At 45.0% G+C, this 19,757-nt stretch overlaps 1 long non-coding RNA gene across 1 annotated transcript; it reads right to left on the bottom strand.

The window, feature by feature from the left end:
* Nucleotides 1-3,488: 3,488 nt before the first annotated feature.
* Nucleotides 3,489-12,051, bottom strand: LOC106578865 (uncharacterized). The gene is made up of 2 exons (XR_001322530.3): nt 11,210-12,051; nt 3,489-4,305 (listed from the first exon to the last, which is right to left on the bottom strand). It is a non-coding gene; the product is annotated as an uncharacterized LOC106578865 (long non-coding RNA).
* Between the last annotated feature and the right edge of the window lie 7,706 nt (nt 12,052-19,757).

The following is a 19,757-nucleotide window of genomic DNA, read 5'->3' as shown; positions in this document are numbered from 1 at the left end:
GCTGAGTGTAGGTACAGGTGCTGAGTGTAGGTACAGGTGCTGAGTATAGGTACAGGTATAGGTGCTGAGTGTCGGTACAGGTACAGGTGCTGAGTGTAGGTACAGGTACAGGTGCTGAGTGTCAGTACAGGTACAGGTGCTGAGTAGGTACAGGTGCTGAGTGTAGGTACAGGTATAGGTGCTGAGTGTCGGTACAGGTACAGGTGCTGAGTGTAGGTACAGGTACCGAGTAGGTACAGGTGCTGAGTGTTGGTACAGGTGCTTAGTGTCAGTACAGGTGCTGAGTGTCGGTACAGGTGCTGAGTGTAGGTACAGGTGTTCAGTGTAGGTACAGGTGCTGAGTGTCAGTACAGGTGCTGAGTGTAGGTACAGGTGCTGAGTGTAGGTACAGGTGCTGAGTATAGGTACAGGTATAGGTGCTGAGTGTCGGTACAGGTACAGGTGCTGAGTGTAGGTACAGGTACAGGTGCTGAGTGTCAGTACAGGTACAGGTGCTGAGTAGGTACAGGTGCTGAGTGTAGGTACAGGTATAGGTGCTGAGTGTCGGTACAGGTACAGGTGCTGAGTGTAGGTACAGGTACCGAGTAGGTACAGGTGCTGAGTGTTGGTACAGGTGCTTAGTGTCAGTACAGGTGCTGAGTGTCGGTACAGGTGCTGAGTGTAGGTACAGGTGTTCAGTGTAGGTACAGGTGCTGAGTGTCAGTACAGGTGCTGAGTGTAGGTACAGGTGCTGAGTGTAGGTACAGGTGCTGAGTATAGGTACAGGTATAGGTGCTGAGTGTCGGTACAGGTACAGGTGCTGAGTAGGTACAGGTGCTGAGTTTACGTACAGGCACAGGTGCTGAGTGTGGGTACAGGTACAGGTGCTGAGTAGGTACAGGTGCTGAGTGTAGGTACGGGTATAGGTGCTGAGTGTCGGTACAGGTACAGGTGCTGAGTGTAGGTACAGGTACAGGTGCTGAGTGTCAGTACAGGTACAGGTGCTGAGTAGGTACAGGTGCTGAGTGTAGGTACAGGTATAGGTGCTGAGTGTCGGTACAGGTACAGGTGCTGAGTGTAGGTACAGGTACCGAGTAGGTACAGGTGCTGAGTGTCGGTACCTGTACAGGCGCTGAGTATAGGTACAGGTATAGGTGCTGAGTGTCGGTACAGGTACAGGTACAGGTGCTGAGTAGGTACAGGTACAGGTGCCGAGTAGGTACAGGTGCTGAGTGTAGGTACAGGTGCTGAGTGTCGGTACAGGTGCTGAGTGTCGGTACAGGTGCTGAGTGTCGGTACAGGTACTGAGTGTAGGTACAGGTGCTGAGTGTCGGTACAGGTACTGAGTGTAGGTACAGGTGCCGAGTGTAGGTACAGGTGCCGAGTGTCGGTACAGGTGCTGAGTGTCGGTACCGGTGCTGAGTGTAGGTACAGGTGCTGAGTTCCGGTACAGGTGCTGAGTTCCGGTACAGGTGCTGAGTTCCGGTACTGGTGCTGAGTTCCGGTACTGGTGCTGAGTTCCGGTACTGGTGCTGAGTTCCGGTACTGGTGCTGAGTTCCAGTACTGGTGCTGAGTGTCGGTACAGTTGCTGAGTGTCGGTACTGGTGCTGAGTGTTGGTTCTGGTGCTGAGTGTTGGTACAGGTACAGAGTAGGTACTGGTGCTGAGTGTCGGTACAGGTGCTGAGTGTCGGTACAGGTGCTGAGTGTCGGTACTGGTGCTGAGTGTCGGTACTGGTGCTGAGTGTCAGTACTGGTGCTGAGTGTCGGTACTGGTGCTGAGTGTCGGTACAGGTGCTGAGTAGGTACAGGTGCTGAATAGGTACAGGTGCTGAGTGTCGGTACAGGTGCTGAGTGTCGGTACAGGTGCTGAGTTCCGGTACAGGTGCTGAGTTCCGGTACAGGTGCTGAGTTCCGGTACAAGTGCTGAGTGTCGGTACAGGTGCTGAGTTCCGGTACTGGTGCTGAGTGTCGGTACAGGCGCTGAGTTCCGGTACTGGTGCTGAGTGTCGGTACAGGTGCTGAGTGTCGGTACAGGTGCTGAGTTCTGGTGCTGAGTGTCGGTGCAGGTGCTGAGTTCCGGTACTGGTGCTGAGTGTCGGTACAGGCGCTGAGTTCTGGTGCTGAGTGTCGGTACAGGTGCTGAGCGTCGGTACAGGTGCTGAGTTCCGGTACTGGTGCTGAGTGTCAGTACAGGTGCTGAGTTCCGGTACTGGTGCTGAGTTCCGGTACGGTGCTGAGCGTCGGTACAGGTGCTGAGTTCCGGTACTGGTGCTGAGTGTCGGTACAGGTGCTGGTTTCCGGTACTGGTGCTGAGTGTCGGTACAGGTGCTGGTTTCCGGTACTGGTGCTGAGTGTCGGTACAGGTGCTGAGTTCCGGTACTGGTGCTGAGTGTTGGTACAGGTGCTGAGTTCCGGTACTGAGTGTCGGTACAGGCGCTGAGTTCCGGTACAGGGTGGAGAGAGTCTGCCGTGAAGGTATTTCTCCTTCTACCATTGTGTGTACTTTAAATACCTCTTCTAATGCTTATTTCTATGGCTGCTATCTATTTTCCCTTGCATTCACTGCTACAATAAAACAATTTAGATGTTTACAATAGGATAATAATCATAGATACACTGAGTACACAAAACATTAAGAACACTGCTCTTTCCAGGTGAATCCAGGTGAAAGCTATGACCCCTTATTGAATCACTCATTAAATCCACTTCAATCAATGTAGATGAAGGGGAGGGGACACGTTAAAGAAGGATTTTTAAGCCTTGAGACATGGATTGTGTATGTGTGCCATTCAGAGGGTGAATGGGCAAGACAAAGTTTTTAAATGCCTTTAAACAGGGTATGGAAAGGAAAGGGGGGTACCTAGTCAGTTGTACAACTAAATGCATTCAACTGAAATGTGTCCTCTGTATTTAACCCAACCCCTTTATGGTAGTAGGTGCCAGGCGTACCGGTTTGTGTCAAGAACTGCAACACTGCTGTTTTTTTTCATGCTCACCAGTTTCATATGTGTATCAAGAATGGTCCACCACCCAAAGGATATCTAGCCAACTTGACAACTGTGGGAAATATTGGAGTCAACATGGGGGGGGGTGAAACTCAATATGAGGAAAGTTTTCCTAATGTTTGTTATACTAAGTGTATATATCCCCCGTGTACATTATCTGCATTGTTCAGGTAATCTACCCTACACTACAGTGCATCGGACTGAATTACGAGGAAGCAAGGAAGAGGATGCGTTTTAAAGACCCTGGTACATTCCAATGACCTGGAGCTATCAAACATCACATAGTTCCTATAGCAGGACTGCTGCCAAGGGGAGATGTGTTTATGTCTCACTAATGATGACAAGACGAGGTGAAATGTTCTTCTACCCCCTTATCGTGGGGTTTTGGACATCTGTCCTTAACATAACCACATTCCAACACTAGGTTGGTTAGGTGTTTATCCTAGACCATTACAGGTGGATTTAAATGTTGGGGAATGTTCATGTTTGGTAGAGGCATGAGAATGTTTGTAAAGATGTATTTATTTATTTTACAGGTAACAAGCCAGTTTCTGGAATGGAGATGTAGTCCTTGTGCCGGTGTGTATTCAGCTAGGTTCAGAATGTTGCATATAGAAATATAATGAATAGAACAGACAATCCTATCTGTTCTACATGATACATTCTATATCGTCTCAGTGTGTGTGTGTGTGTGGGGAATATGTTATCAGTATAACCAGTGGCAGACAGACAGCTTAGTGCAATCAACACACCCCAAACAGACCAGTCAGATAGGTATGTAGCATTGATCTGCTAACCAGACACAAACATAAACATGAATAAAGGATCTGAGCTTTGGAAGATGTTTTGATTTGTTGATGTCCCTCAAATGGATTTTGAATATTATAATGATCTAATTCATTCTCTCTTTCTGGAACAACAATTTGTCTGAATAACACCTACTTCTAGCAGAAGTGGAATCCAATATCTTTGTTGTTGTGTGAGCTATCCAGCCACAGATGTCTGATTAAGAACCCAGGGAAATGGCGTTATTATTTTCTAAAAAAACATCTTCAAAACGGACCATGTAAAATTCAGGACATAAAATAATCTAGTTATTTATCAATTTACAAGTAAAATTCACAGACATTTCTGTCCTTTGTGCAGGGCCCGGAGATTGCTTCAGCGCGGGGCCTCTCCCTGAATGAAAGTCGTCTTCTATATTTAAAGTGTCTTTAGTTCATATAGGCAAAAAGGTTTACAGTCTGTATGGATTTAAAAAGCAGCACTTGGGGAGGAGCGGGGCATACTTTCTTCAAAACCGGAGAACCAGAGATCACCTGCAACAGAGGAAAAGAGCAAGTGAGAATGAGAACACCAAGAAGACAAAAACATCTGAAAGAAAATAATGGTTTTAGTCACCTTTATTTCCTAGCACTGTGTTATTTCGCAACGTCCCTTCTGGGACAATAAAGATTTATTGATTCAAATGTTTCAGTCACCATGTTATATCACATGGACAGATGAGAGATGGTAGGAGGGTCTACATGTTCCTAAATGAGATGAAGCAATAGTATGTGCCTACATGACCCGTATCCTAAAGCTACTGTATGTAACGCTATAGAATGCCTCAAAAAGTGATGAGGTAACACTGTTCTTTTCTGTCTAAATGACTCAGAGGATCGCATGAGAACATTTCAATACAATCTCACTGGACACATGCACAGGACAATGAATGATACATACTGTCAAGTACAGTGAAAAAAATATAAAAACACAATTTCAAAGATTTCACTGAGTTACAGTTCATATAAGGAAATCAGATAATTGAAATAAAATCATTAGGCCTTAATCTATGTATTTCACATGACTGGGAATACAGCTATGCATGTTGGTCAAAGATACCTTTTTTTAAGTTAAGGGCGTGGATCAGAAAACCAGTCAGTATCTGGTGTGACCAGCGTTTGCCTCATGCAGTGTGACACATCTCCTTCGCAAAGAGCAGATCAGACTGTTGATTGTGGCCTGTGGAATGTTGTCCCAACTCCTCTTCATTGGTTGTGAAAAGTTTCTGGATATTGGCGGGAACTGGAACACGCTGTCGTACACGTCGATCCAGAGCATCCCAAACATGCTCAAATGGGTGACATGTCTAGTGAGTATGCAGGCCATGGAACAACTGGGGCATTTTCAGCTTCCAGGAATTGTGTACATATCCTTGCGACATGGGACCGTGCATTATGCTGAAACATGAGGTGATGGCGGCGGATGAATGGCACGACAATGGGCCTCAGGATCTTGTCACGATATCTCTGTGCATTCAAATTGCCATCGATAAAATGCATTGTTTTCGTTGTCCGTAGCTTATGTCTGCCCATACCATAACTCCACTGTCCCCGCGCTGTCTGCCATCAGCCCGGTACAGTTGAAACCGGGATTCATCTGTGAAGAGCACACTTCTCCAGCGTGCCATTGGCCATTGAAAGTGAGCATTTGCCCCCTGAAGTTGGTTACAACGCCAAACGGCAGTCAGATCAAGAACCTGGTGAGGACAACGAGCACGCAGATGAGCTTCCCTGAGACCGTTTCTGACAGTTTGTGCTGAAATTCTTTGGTTGTGCAAACCAACAGTTTCATCAGCTGTCCAATTGGCTGACCTCAGATGATCCCGCAGGTGAAGAAGCTGGATGTGGAGTTCCTGGGCTGGCCTGCCAAATTCTCTAAAATGATGTTGCAAGTGGCTTATGGTGGAGAAATTAACATTCAATTCTCTGACAACAGCTCTGGTGGACATTCCTGCAGTCAATGTGCCAATTGCATGCTCCCTTAAAACTTGAGACATCTATGGCATTGTGTTGTGTGACAAAACTGCACATTTTAAAGTGGCCTTTAAGTCCCAAGTACAAGGTGCACCTGTGTAATGATCATGCTGTTTAATCAGCTACTTGATAGTCCATCCACCTGACAGGTGTGGCATATCTTGGCAAAGGAGAAATGCTCAATAACAGGGATGTAAACAAATTTGTGCACAAAATCTGAGAGAAATACGTTTTTTGCGCGTATGCAACATTTCTGGGATCTTATTTCAGCTCATGAAACATGGGACCAACTGATAGGACAATTGGGAAACATTACATATTGGTTGATTTTGTTCAATATTGTCTGGCATCACTGAACGTACACTGAGAAAAATGTTTGCTTAAAATATCAGTGCTCTTATGTTCTCCACAGCCAATATTTGCACTTGTCATTTGCTGCCAAACATTATCAATAAAGTCAAGCTATTAGTCATAACTGGGGTGCAACAGGTGGCTCGTACAATAGCCACGTTGTGCCTTGGTGTTGGCCTGTGTGTGTACTGGCGGAATGAGAAAAACAGTTCACGTTCATAAGTTAAAAGCTTGGGTCAACAATTGCCACTTGTACGGAATCACATGACCACCACCAGTTCATGGCCTGTATGGGAGTGGTACTTTTAAATTAATGTTTTTCCTGTTCTGGCTGTTTCCTGCAATTCAGTTGAATTGCCCAGAAAGACGACAATAAAGACTTGAATCCATCTCAAAAAGTCCCTTGGCTTATCGTCGCTTTTACTCTAAAATCAATCCCCTATTATACCCACTGAAATAAAACTGCTACAGGTGACTTAATGACTACCCAACTCCATCCAATAGAATCAATAGCAGCACTGAAGTCCATTAAGATGCATTGCAGACAGCATCCCAAGGGGGTCTGGACCTAAGCCTGTACCACACGCCTGCCACCCTTGTTAGAAGCACTGCTTTAAACTAGTGGGTAAACAAGCCTGTACATGGAGAGTTGTGAAGCTGAATAGGAATGGCCAGACTTATTCATTCAAATCTGCCAAAGGCCACAGGCTCTTTTGACTGTAGCAGCCAGTAGAGAGAGAATATTAATTATGACAGATATTCATGAGCAAAGTGAAGTGTGCAATCAGGGCCTGGGGCATGACGGATTCTGTGAGGTTAGCCAATAAAACGACTATCATCATTAGCTAATTAATTTAATTTACTTAGCCATTGATATGATGTTCCTGTTTAGCAAATTTTCTACCAACGTTTACTTGGTGGTACTTAATTCGTTCTCGATTCGGAAGGCACCGTTGTCTTATAAACTTCTCTGTTCAGTTGCTGGTGGTACTCCAAAAAACAGAATATTCCGAAAAATATTATATCCACTTTTTGGACCGGACAGCTCGCATTTGACAACATATTTGCAGGGCGGCAGGTGGCTAGAGCGTTGGGCCAGTAACTGAAAGGTCGCTGGCTTGAATACCCGAGCCGACAAGGTGAAACATCGGTCAATGTTGCCTTGAGCAAGGCACGTAACCCTAATTTGCTCCAGGGGCACTGTACTAATATGGCTGACCCTATAAAACAAGTTGGGGCGGCAGGTAGCCTAGTGGTTAGAGCGTTGGGCCAGTAACCGAAAGGTTGCTAGATCAAATTGCCGAGCTGACAAAGTAAAAATCTGGCGTTCTGCACCTGAACAAGGCAGTTATCCCACTGTTCCTAGGCTGTCATTGTAAATAAGAATTTGTTCTTAACTGACTTGCCTAGTTAAATTAAGGTAAAATGGAAATATCCTGAATACGGATAAACAGGATCTAAGCTAACATATGGAATTGTTTTAAGATGGTCATACCAAGGATCATTCAGCTATTTGATTTGGAATTTTAAGACCACTTAAAGGTATCAACAAAAATATTGGATGAAACATTGAATTCGCAATAACTGCTATTGGCCAATAGAAACACAATTATTTATTTTTTTCAAGATTCACGACATGGAACAAATAGTCCCCCCAAAAATCTAAAGGAAGTTTGTTCTGAAGTGTCTGTCTTATATGAGATAAGAAAGATCAGGAAACTATGACAATTGTTTTGTTTACATGTATTTATCCCCTTATTTTTAGGCACTAAACTATCTCCATATACACTTAGATTCATTATTAAAATTAGTACCAGGGATCTTCAGATGAGTCTTGTGGGCGCCCTAGGAAAAAACAAATAACACCATCGTGAGAGTCTCAGCTTTTAAGATAGAGTTTAGTTTGTAGACTACAAGGCATTTTTGTGAGAAGACCGATTTTTCGGGATGTCTCAAGGTCTGACAAATACCACTCTAACTCTGCCACCTTTCACCGCAGATGCTGAAGGGCGAGATCGGCGGATGAAGTGGATTGAGACGCAGCCCGTGTAAAAATCTCTACCTTGAACAGATGGATTTTGGAGATGTTTTATTATTATGCTAATTATATTTCCATGGGGGCATGACCATTGTAGGCTAAGGGTTAAACACAAGCTTTCGAAAGCTATGCCGCTGAGGTTCGAGTTCACTTGGCTGCTGTGAAGGATATCTATTCTAAAGGACTAGGCTTTATAACACTGGTTGTGTACAGTAGATTTGGAAAGTATTCAGACCCCTTGACTTTTTCCACATTTTGTTACATTACAGCCTTATTCTAAAATATATTTTTTTCACTTATTAATCTAAACACAATACCCCATAATGACAAAGCGAAAACAGGTTAAGAAATGTTAGCAAATTTATAAAAAATAAAAAAATATTCCTTACATAAATTCCTTACATAAATATTCAGATCCTGCTATGGGACTCGAAATTGAGCTCAGGTGCATTCTGTTTCCATTGATCATCCTTGAGCTGTTTCTACAACTTGGAGTGCACCTGTGGTAAATTCAATTGATTGGACATGATTTGGAAAGGAACACACCTGTCTATAGAAGGTCCCACAGGTGACACTGCATGGTCAGAGTAAAAACCAAGCCATGAGGTCGAAGGAATTGTCCGTAGAGCCCCGAGACAGGATTGTTTCGAGACACAGATCTGGGGAAGTGTACCAAAATATTTCTGCAGCATTGAAGATCCCCAAGAACACAGTGGCCTTCATCATTCTTAATTGGAAGAAGTTTAGAACCACCAAGACCTTTCCGAGAGCTGGCCGCCCGGCCAAACTGAGCAATCGGGGGAGAAGGGCCTTGGTCAGGGAGGTGACAAAGAACCCGATGGTCTCTCTGACAGAGCTCCAGCGTTCCTCTGTGGAGATGGGAGAACCTTCCAGAAGAACAACCATCTCTGCAGCAGTCCACCAAATCAGGCCTTTATGGTAGAGTGGCCAGACAGAAGGCACCTGACAGCCCGCTTGGAGTTTGCCAAAAGGCATCTAAAGACTCTCAGACCATGAGAAACAAGATTCTCTGTTCTGATGAAACCAAGATTGAACATTGTGGCCTGAATGCCAAGTGTCACGTCTGGAGGAAACCTAGCACCATCCCTACGGTGAAGCATGGTGGTGGCAGCAACATGCTGTGGGGATGTTTTTCAGCTGAAGGGACTGGGAGACTTGTCAGGATCGAGACAAAGATGAACGGAGCAAAGTACAGAGAGATCCTTGATGAAAACCTGTTCCAGAGCACTCAGGACCTCAGACTGGGGTGAAGGTTCACCTTCCAACAGGACAACGAACCTAAGCACACAGCCAAGACAAACGCAGGAGTGGTGTCGGGACAAGTCTCTGAATGTCCTTGAGTGGCCCAGCCAGAGCCCGGATTTGAACCCGATCTAACATCTCTGTAGAGACCTGAAAATAGCTGTGCAGTAATGCTCCCCATCCAACCTGACAGAGCTAGAGAGGATCTGCAAAGAAAAATGGGAGGAACTCCCCAAATACAGGCGTGCCAAGCTTGTAGCGTCATACCCAAGAAGACTTAAGACTAATCGCTGCCAAAGGCGCTTCAACAAATTACTGAGTAAAGGGTCTGAATACTTATGAAAATGTGATATCAGTTTAAAATTAATACATTTGCACAAATTTCTAAAAAGCTGTTTTTGCTTTGTCATTATGGGGTGTGTGTTCAGATTGATAAGGCAAAAATATATATTTAATACATTTTAGAATAAGGCTGTAATGTAACAAAATGTGGAAAAAGGGGTGTGAATACTTTCCAAATGCACTGTATATTGCATCAATTAGATGTGATGTTTCATAGTCCCCAAGACAAGAGAGGAGTGTTGTCATATGAACTGGCTCATGGATACACATCTTTGTATACCCTTTTGATTTATTCTATTCTAAGGAGTGGCACAACAGAAATGCGTCAGCGTTGCAATGTTGTTTTAGGACTCTGTAGGGTTTTACCCTCTTAACGTCACTGTATTCTATCCCAATTGATTATTAGATGTGGCATATAACCTACTGATGTTTCATCATTTCTTGAAGGCAAGAGAGCCGAAGGAATGTTGACAGTCTACAGTACATGTTGCCAAAACAGATATTAGCCTTGCTGTTGTATTGAGTGGGAAGATAGCTGCAGGACTAGCCTAAGAAATGGGATTGTGTCAGAGTTGCAACATTAAACTCTTTGGGAGGATAGAGTTCCTAACCAGAGGCAAATGAAATGGATTTATTTACAGTCCAAACAACTACAAATGAGGCTTGGCCACTGTTTGTGTCAAATGCAGGCTAGTTAGAAATTGAGCAAAAAATAATGAAAATATGTTTACCTTGAGTGGGTGAATCTCATATTTTCATGTAATATGTATTTTATCAGAATTTGATCACAGAACAGCAGGCTGAATCTAACAATAGAATCAGCCCAAAACTCACCTAGATCAGGGTTAGGTAACTGGCCACCATTTTGAAAGGCCCTCGGATTAACCCTGCCCAAAAATAAAGTAATTAATACTTTTTTTGAAACTCAGTCGGGGTCTCAATTGACTGTTGCGAGTTAAAACAGTAGAACACACAAAGTCCAATTTCTAAACGTGGTTGTGCATCAGCAGTTTCTCTTGTTATGTAAGTCACCAATAGTCGTTCAGTTAGCCCATGTATGTGAAGATGTTTTAGATTGCTAAATGAGTTTTGCGGCCAGCAATCTAAACTTGTTATCATGGTCGAATTACCTGCTGTGGGGCCTGCATTGATTTTGTTATTCTCACTCAGATATAATATTAAAAACTGCAAACATTTATCTACAGCCTATGGCAAAATGTGTATTATTACAGGAAATTCGTTATAAAATTGCAACATTTTCTCAACATCCCATGGCAAAATATGGATGTGGTTACATAGACCCACGAGCAACTGCTCCCCCTAATGAGTTCAGGTTTTTTTTGTGTGGCCCCCACTCCCATCACAGTTGCCCCCACTGACTTAGATAGAGCCACAGGTAATGAGTTGTCATTGTTTTGGATAATCACCTACCAACTGTGTGTCAGAGAAGCCTAACCACTTTTCCATCCATAATGCTCTGCAACACCTCAGAATTATTCAGAATCCCCAACTCCACCGTTTTCTCTATAGGTTGGTTGTCAAAACTTCGGTCATATCCTAGATTGTCGTGTCCCGCCAGGCTGCTGTTGTGTTCACACGTAATTCGTGATAGAGTTTGAGCAGGAACCGTTCCGTTCACTGATTCCTTTCCATTCCAGTTGCACTTCTCCCCAGCTTCCAGAGTTTTAATCTTGCTCTTCGAGAGCTGTTCCGAAAACTTTCCTGCCCAGTGCGCAAAATTGTCCAGGGTGCTTTTATCAAAGTCCTCAGAGTAAACCTTTATGTTGCCCGTGTACCACAAAATCCACCAAGCTAGACTGAGGAAAATGATGAGTGCACCCGTGTAGATTAGGAAATCACCGTAGAAGTGACCGTCCAACTTTAGATCGGCGAAAATACCAACTAAAATAACTGTCAAACCGCCGACGTCAAAAGCGATTGCTAGGAAAAATAACGGCGCACAGTTCCCCACGCAGTTGTGAGCCATACCTAAGCTGTATGAGTGATTGAGCTCAACTAACGGCAGGAAAGAGCTGAACTCGTTTAACAGGACGCACATTTCCTCACCATCCACCTGTGGCGAACACCTGTGCGCGCAGAGAGCCGCCTTCCTGTGACGTCAATGTAAACTGGAGGGTTTTAGGCCATCCTCGGTATTCCACTCATGGTAATGTGCACAGATCTGGATCCAGTTTACGAAACCAAATTTAGAGCCTTTATCATTTGGGGGAGAAACGCAAAACTGATGTTAGATCAGTGTCTAAGTGTAACCCAAATGACAGGTAGGCTTGTATCGAAACAAACAAATATATACACAAATACGATTCAAAATGTGTTACATAAAGTGCTGCATTTTAGCATTCCCCCACACCCAACCAGGTTATGTCACACTTGCTTTGTTTGTTGAACCTGAGAATTGGCTCAGAAACTCATGCTAGTTCTGGGTGAGGTATTCATCTGCCAGTTTATTTTTGGGGTTTTGAGATGATCAGACATAGGCTATCCATCACACAGGCTAGGGTGGGATAATCAAAGGTTGAATATGATCCTCGTATTTTAGACGCTATGATTGCTTGTTTTAATTGGTAAGAGCAAGGTTGGCCAGCCCTCCTCCTGGAGAATTGGCCTCTGCATAGTCTAGATTTCTAGAATTTGTTCTTGACTGACTTGCCTAGTTAAATAAAGGTAAAAATAAAAAATAAAATAAAAATTCTCTGGAGAGAACCATGGAGCAACAAGTTGAGCAGAAACTATTGTTGCAATCTCTCCCGGAACTTGTTCTGTGATACCCATCAGCCACACCAGTTTCTGGCCCCATCAACTCAAAACTAATCAGTCAGAGCCAGTCCCGCCCAACAATAAACACCTGCTTAAGGCCACTATAAAGTTCTTATGAAAGGGTTTGTTTATAGTGGGACCATAATTAGTCCAACTGATATAAATACTGTTTGTGCTTCTGCTTAGTGTTCCTGAGCTAATGGGAAAGACTAATTTGTCTGGATCAATAATCATGCATATTTTTCTTTATTTATTTACAGATTTTAAAAATGTAAGGTTGTTGTTTTTCCAATTCGGCTGCTGAGGGCGCCAAACCCCTTTGCAACAGGCCCAAACCCTGCTACAGCGACTCACTCACGCTGCCTGTATAACGCCTGAGTGGCCAAGTAAGTAACGAGCATGTGTGTTATTCAGAGCAAAGCTTGAAAGAACATCCTTTCCAACCGTGTGTTAGGGACTGCGTTCATGAGCCAGCCCATCACGGACTTTGAGGTGAGGCCTGAGTTGAGATTTCTCTCTTTCAACACAGTGCATTGTATTAATGGTAGGAGTCTGAATGACAACAAGTTCAACCCAATCATCACCTCAAAGTGAGGGTGATATCTGATACCATCTCTAGTGTTGGCAGCTTAAATGACATTCTAGTATACCTTTGTTTCACTGGGACACAAACACACACACACACACACACACACACACACACACACACACACACACACACACACACACACACACACACTATAGCCTCTGGACACATACTGTATCTAAACTGTCCACCAAGTTAAGCCCCTGCATTCATATACGGTACACTGCATTGCAGGGTTCTTGCCTGTCCAGTATATTCCCTTATGAAGAGGATTTTCTATAGACAACCTGGTAGATACCTCAAGTCAGGTTGAACAGGAGAGGGGAGGCGAGGCTGAGACGAGGTGAGGGAGGGAGGCAAGGGGAGGAGAGGGGAGGGGTGGCGAGGGGAGGGGAGGAGAGGCTGAGACGAGGGAAGGTGAGGCGAGGGGAGAAGAGGCTGAGACAAGGGGAGGAGAGGCTGAGACGAGGGGAGGGGAGGAGAGACGAGGTGAGGGGAGGAGAGGCGAGGGGAGGAGAGACGAGGGGAGTTGAGAGGAGTAAAGACGAGGGGAGGAGAGACAAGGGGAGGTGAGGGGAGGAGAGGCTGAGATGAAGGGAGGAGAGGCTGAGACGAGGGGAGGAGAGGCTGAGATGAGGGGAGGGGAGGAGAGGGGAGGGGAGGAGATGCTGAGACGAGGGGAGGGGAGGGGAGGTGAGGGGAGGAGGGGAGGGGAGACGTTAGGCTGAGATGAGGGGAGTGGAGAAGAGGGGAGATGGGGCTGAGACGAGTGGAGGTGAGGGGAGGCGAGGGGAGGTGAGGCCAGGCTGAGGTGAGGAGAGGGGAGGAGAGGAGACGATAGGCTGAGACGAAGGGAGGAGAGGAGATGGTAGGCTGAGACGTGGGGAGGCGAGGGGAGTGGAGGAGAGGGGAGGTGAGGCTGAGACGAGGGAGGATCGGAGAGGGAGGAGAGGAGAGGGGAGGAGAGGTGAGGGGAGGAGAGGCTGAGACGAGGGGAGGCGAGGGAAGGTGAGGGCAGGGGAGGCAAGACTGAGATGAGGAGAGGGGAGGAGACGCTGAGACGAGGGGAGGAGAGGGGAGGAGAGGGGGCTGAGATGAGGGGAGGAGAGGCTGAGACGAGGGGAGGCAAGACTGAGATGAGGGGAGGCTTAGACGAGGTGAGGGGAGGAGAGGTAAGACTGAGATGAGGGGAGACTGAGATGAGGGGAGGTGAGGCAAGGGGAGGGGAGGCAAGACAGATGAGGGGAGGGGAGGTGAGGGGAGGAGAGGGGCGGCTTAGACGAGGTAAGGCTGAGGCGAGGGGAGGCGCGGTAAGGAGAGGGGAGGCGAGGGGAGGTGAAGCTGAGATGAAGGGAGTCAAGAAGCTCAAGCCAAGTCAAGACTCAAACTCTGTCCTATCATTACTCTGTCCTATCATTACTCTGTCCTATCATTACTGTGACTATTACTGCTGCTACCAGGGCAGGCCCAAGCTGTATGGGGGACCTAAGCTAGATTTGGTTGGGGGCCCCCCACCATGCGGGAAACTTTACAGCTGAGATAAAAATACAGGCTAATATATTGATAAAAGTCACCTTGTCCTAGAGAGATTTACACGGTTATCAAAACGTCACGCCAGGGTGGCCTACACGGAACACAACCCTTATTTTAAATGCAGAGCTGTTGTTTTGTCAAGAAACGGAATAGAGCTAAGCACAGGCAAAATCCTAGAGGAAAACCTGCTTTCGTCTGCTTTCCAACAGACACCGAGAGAAAAATGCACTTTTCAGCAGGACAATAACCTAAAACACACGGCCAAATAAAAACTGGAGTTGCTTAACAATACAACATTGAATGTACCTGAGTGGCCTAGTCACAGTTTTGACTAAAATCAAGACTTTATAATGGCTGTCTAGCAATGATCAACAACCAATTTGACAGCCTTAAAAACTTTAAAAAGAATAATCTGCAAATATTGTACAATCCAGGTATGCAAATCTCTTAGAGATTTACTCAGACTCACAGCGGTAATCCCTGCCAAATGGGATTCTAACATGTATTGACTCAGGGGGTTGAATACTTATGTAATCAAGATATATTAGTGTTTTATTTTTCATATATATATTTTTTTACTGTTTGAATTTTTCTTCCACTTTGACGTTAGAGTATTTTGTGTAGATCGTTGACAAAAAATGAAAATGAAATCCAATTTAATTCCAATTTGTAACACAACAAATGTTGAGAAACAACATGTTTCCTCATGATTCTCTTTAAAGTCATGTTCTCAGAACATTAAGGAATCTTTCTATAAAAAAAACACACGAAAACATGATTAACGTTCAAAGAAGGTTCACTCTCAGTGTCAACAAAGTGTGTTCAGGTGTGTTGACCGCGCCCACTAATTGGCCAACATCTGATCTTAATGAGTCCTTGTTTCCTTTGAAATGGGGTCTGTTTTGAATAGACTTAAATGAACAGTGTTGTATAAGCTAAAAAACATGGCACGCTAGCAGCATCCTGGTGGCGCTGTGGACTAATTCCATGGATAGATAACAGAAGATCATAGGTTTGCATGTCACTAATGCCATACCACAATAAATAAATACGTGTTTGCCTGATTGATAATGCCTGAGCAAATGAATGTTCTATGCTTGGACTTCTAAACAACCAAAATTAAGCTAGCAGTGTTGTTAGAAGTCTTATTGAAACATTCAGGGAAAGTTTTAAGAAAGTTTAAAAAAAACTTCCAAATAACCTAGAATTGTTGTTCTCGGAACGTTAATAAAACGTCACAGGAAAATGTTCAGGGTCTCATAGTAAAACATTCTCAGAACCTCCCTGCAACCTAAAGATTTTAGTTTCCAGAACAGACTTAATGTTAAATTCCTATTTCAGAAAGTTAAAAAAAAAAAAAAAATGTTTGGTTTCACCAGTCGGGAAACGTGTGGCTTCGTTCCCAGAACCAATGCGAAACCAAAAATGTTCCCCACACTTCCAAGGAACCAAATGTGCTAACTAGGATAGCGTTGTCTATATATTTTTGAGTGGTGACATTTCTCCAGCCCCTCCCTCAGATTTTTGCCGAAACAGTGGTGGGAGTACGCTTCGTTATTGTTTCAACTGCTGATTGGTCCTTTAAGATTCTCCTATGGAGTGCTGTCCATTCCAATACATAGATTTTTGATTTTAGGTATCGAAGATCCAGCAGCAGTCCGGCACCATTTTAGAATAAATAGTTGGGTATATTATTTCATTGCATATAGTATGAAATCAAACCAAAGTGGATGTCAGTTTGGTTTGTAGGATGTCAGATCTCGGTGCGTTAGATGTCGGGGATGTTTCCGGGGAAGCTGACATTTCCCAGCCCCTGATTTCCCAGAGGGTCAGCAGTCTCCACATGCATGAACATCCCCGAGCATTTAAGCAGGCAGACCACACCCCCCTTAAAAGTGTGTGTGTACTGTCTGTGTGTATTGTGTGTGTGTGTGTGTGTGTGTGTGTGTGTGTGTGTGTGTGTGTGTGTGTGTGTGTGTGTGTGTGTGTGTGTGTGTAGACCAATCATAGAGTCCACCACTACCCCCTCACTTTTCCCTTCTATTCAGCGCAGTTCCTTTCTACCCTGTCCCCGGTTAGAAGTGCAGAGAGATTTGCTATTTTTCTCAAGTGACTCTTAGATGTTACTCAAAACTGAAAGCATGTACCATAGCATTTAATCATGGCAAGGCGACTGGAAACATCTATAGTTATTCCCCTCGTAAGGCAATCAAACAACCAAAGTGTCAGTATAGAGACAAAGTGGAGTCGCAATTCAACAGCTCAAACAAGAGACGCATGTGGAGTCTACAGACAATCACGGATTACAAAAAGAAAACCAGCCCCATCGCGGACATCGACCTCTTGCTCCCAGACAAATTAAACAACTTCTTTGAGCGCTTTTAGGACAATACAGTGCCACCGACATGGCCCGCTACCAAAGACTGTGGGCTCTCCTTCTCCATTGCCGAAGTGAGTGAAACATTTAAACATGTTAACCCTCGCAAGGCTGCCGGCCCAGACGGCATCTCTAGCCGCGTCCTCGGAGCATGCGCAGACCAGCTGGCTGGTGTGTTTACGGACATATTCAATCAATCCCTATCACAGTCTGCTGTCCCCACATTCTTCAAGATGTCCTCCATTGTTCCTGTACCCAAGAAAGCAAAGGTAACTGAACTAAATTACTATCGCCCCGTAGCACTCACTTCTGTCATCATGAAGTGCTTTGAGAGACTAGTCAAAGATTATATCACCTCCACCCTACCTGATACCCTAGACCCACTCCAATTTGCTTAATAACGCCCCAATAGGTCCACAGACGATGAAATCGCCATCACACGGCACACTGCCCTAACCCATCTGGACGAGAGGAATACCTATGTAAGAATGCTGTTCATTGACTACAGCTCAGCATTCAACACCACAGTACCCTCCAAACTCATCATTAAGCTTGAGACCCTGGGACTCGACCCCGCCCTGTGCAACTGTGTCCTGGACTTCCTGATGGGCCACCCCCAGGTGGTGAAGGTAGGAAACAACATCTCCACGCCGCTGATCCTCAACACTGGGGCCCCACAAGGGTGCGTTCTCAGCCCCGTCCTGTACTCCCTGTTCACCCACGACTGCGTGGCCATGCACACATCCCAACTCAATCATCTATTTTGCAGACGACACTGCAATGGTAGGCTTGATTACCAACAATGACGAGACAGCCTACAGGGAGGTGGTGAGGGCCCAGGGAGTGTGGTGGCAGGAAAATAACCTCTCACTCAATGTCAGCAAAACAAAAGAGATGATCGTGGACTTCAGGAAACAACAAAGGGAGCACCCCCTATCCACATCAACGGGACAGCAGTGGAGAAGGTGGAAAGTTTTAATTTCCTCTGTGTACATATCACAGACAAACTGAAATGATCCATGCACACAGACAATGAAGGCGCAACAGCGTCTCTTCAACCTCAGGAGGCTGAAAAAATGTGGCTTGTCACCGAAAACCCTTACTAACTTTTACAGGTGCACAATTGAGAGCATCCTGTTGGGCTGTATCACCGCCTGGTACGGCAACTGCTCCGCCCACAACTGCAGGGCACTCCAGAGCCAGGGGCAAACTACCTGCCCTCCAGGACACCTACAACACTCGATGTCACAGGAAGGCAAAAAAGATCATCAAGGACAACAACCACCCGAGCCACTGCCTGTTTACCCCGCTTCCATCCAGAAGGCGAGATCAGTACAGGTGCATCAAAGCTGGGACAGAGAGATTGAAAAACAGCTTCTATCTTTAAAAAATATATATATTTCACCTTTATTTAACCAGGTAGGCAAGTTGAGAACAAGTTCTCATTTACAATTGCGACCTGGCCAAGATAAAGCAAAGCAGTTCGACACATACAACAACACAGAGTTACACATGGAGTAAAACAAACATACAGTCAATAATACAGTAGAAAAATAAGTCTATATACAATGTGAGCAAATGAGGTGAGATAAGGGAGGTAAAGGCAAAAAAAGGCCATGGTGGCAAAGTAAATACAATATAGCAAGTAAAACACTGGAATGGTAGATTTGTAGTAGAAGAAAGTGCAAAGTAGAAATAGAAATAATGGGGTGCAAAGGAGCAAAATAAATAAATAAATACAGTAGGGGAAGAGGTAGTTTTTTGGGCTAAATTATATATGGGCTATGTACAGGTGCAGTGATCTGTGAGCAGCTCTGACAGCTGGTGCTTAAAGCTAGTGAGGGAGATAAGTGTTTCCAGTTTCAGAGATTTTTGTAGTTCGTTCCAGTCATTGGCAGCAGAGAACTGGAAGGAGACATGGCCAAAGGAGGAATTGGCTTTGGGGGTGACCAGAGAGATATACCTGCTAGAGCGCATGCTACAGGTGGGTGCTGCTATGGTGACCAGTGAGCTGAGATAAGGGGGGACTTTACCTAGCAGGGTCTTGTAGATGACCTGGAGCCAGTGGGTTTGGCGACGAGTATGAAGCGAGGGCCAGCCAACGAGAGCGTACAGGACGCAGTGGTGGGTAGTATATGGGGCTTTGGTGACAAAACGGATGGCACTGTGATAGACTGCATCCAGTTTATTGAGTAGGGTGTTGGAGGCTATTTTGTAAATGACATCGCCGAAGTCGAGGATCGGTAGGATGGTCAGTTTTATGAGGGTATGTTTGGCAGCATGAGTGAAGGATCCTTTGTTGCGAAATAAGAAGCCAATTCTAGATTTAACTTTGGACAGAAGATGTTTAATGTGAGTCTGGAAGGAGAGTTTACAGTCTAACCAGACACCTAGGTATTTGTAGTTGTTCACATATTCTAAGTCAGAACCGTCCAGAGTAGTGATGCTGGACGGGCGGGCAGGTGCAGGCAGCGATCGGTTGAAGAGCATGCATTTAGTTTTACTTGTATTTAATAGCAGTTGGAGGCCACGGAAGGAGAGTTGTATGGCATTGAAGCTCGTCTGGAGGGTTGTTAACACAGTGTCCAAAGAAGGGCCAGAAGTATACAGAATGGTGTCGTCTGCGTAGAGGTGGATCAGAGACTCACCAGCAGCAAGAGCGACATCATTGATGTATACAGAGAAAAGAGTTGGCCCAATAATTG

This window comes from Salmo salar, chromosome 19, assembly GCF_965601325.2.
Source record: "Salmo salar chromosome 19, fSalSal1, whole genome shotgun sequence".
NCBI lineage: Eukaryota > Metazoa > Chordata > Actinopteri > Salmoniformes > Salmonidae > Salmo > Salmo salar.
This window is presented reverse-complemented; position numbering and strand designations above follow the sequence as displayed.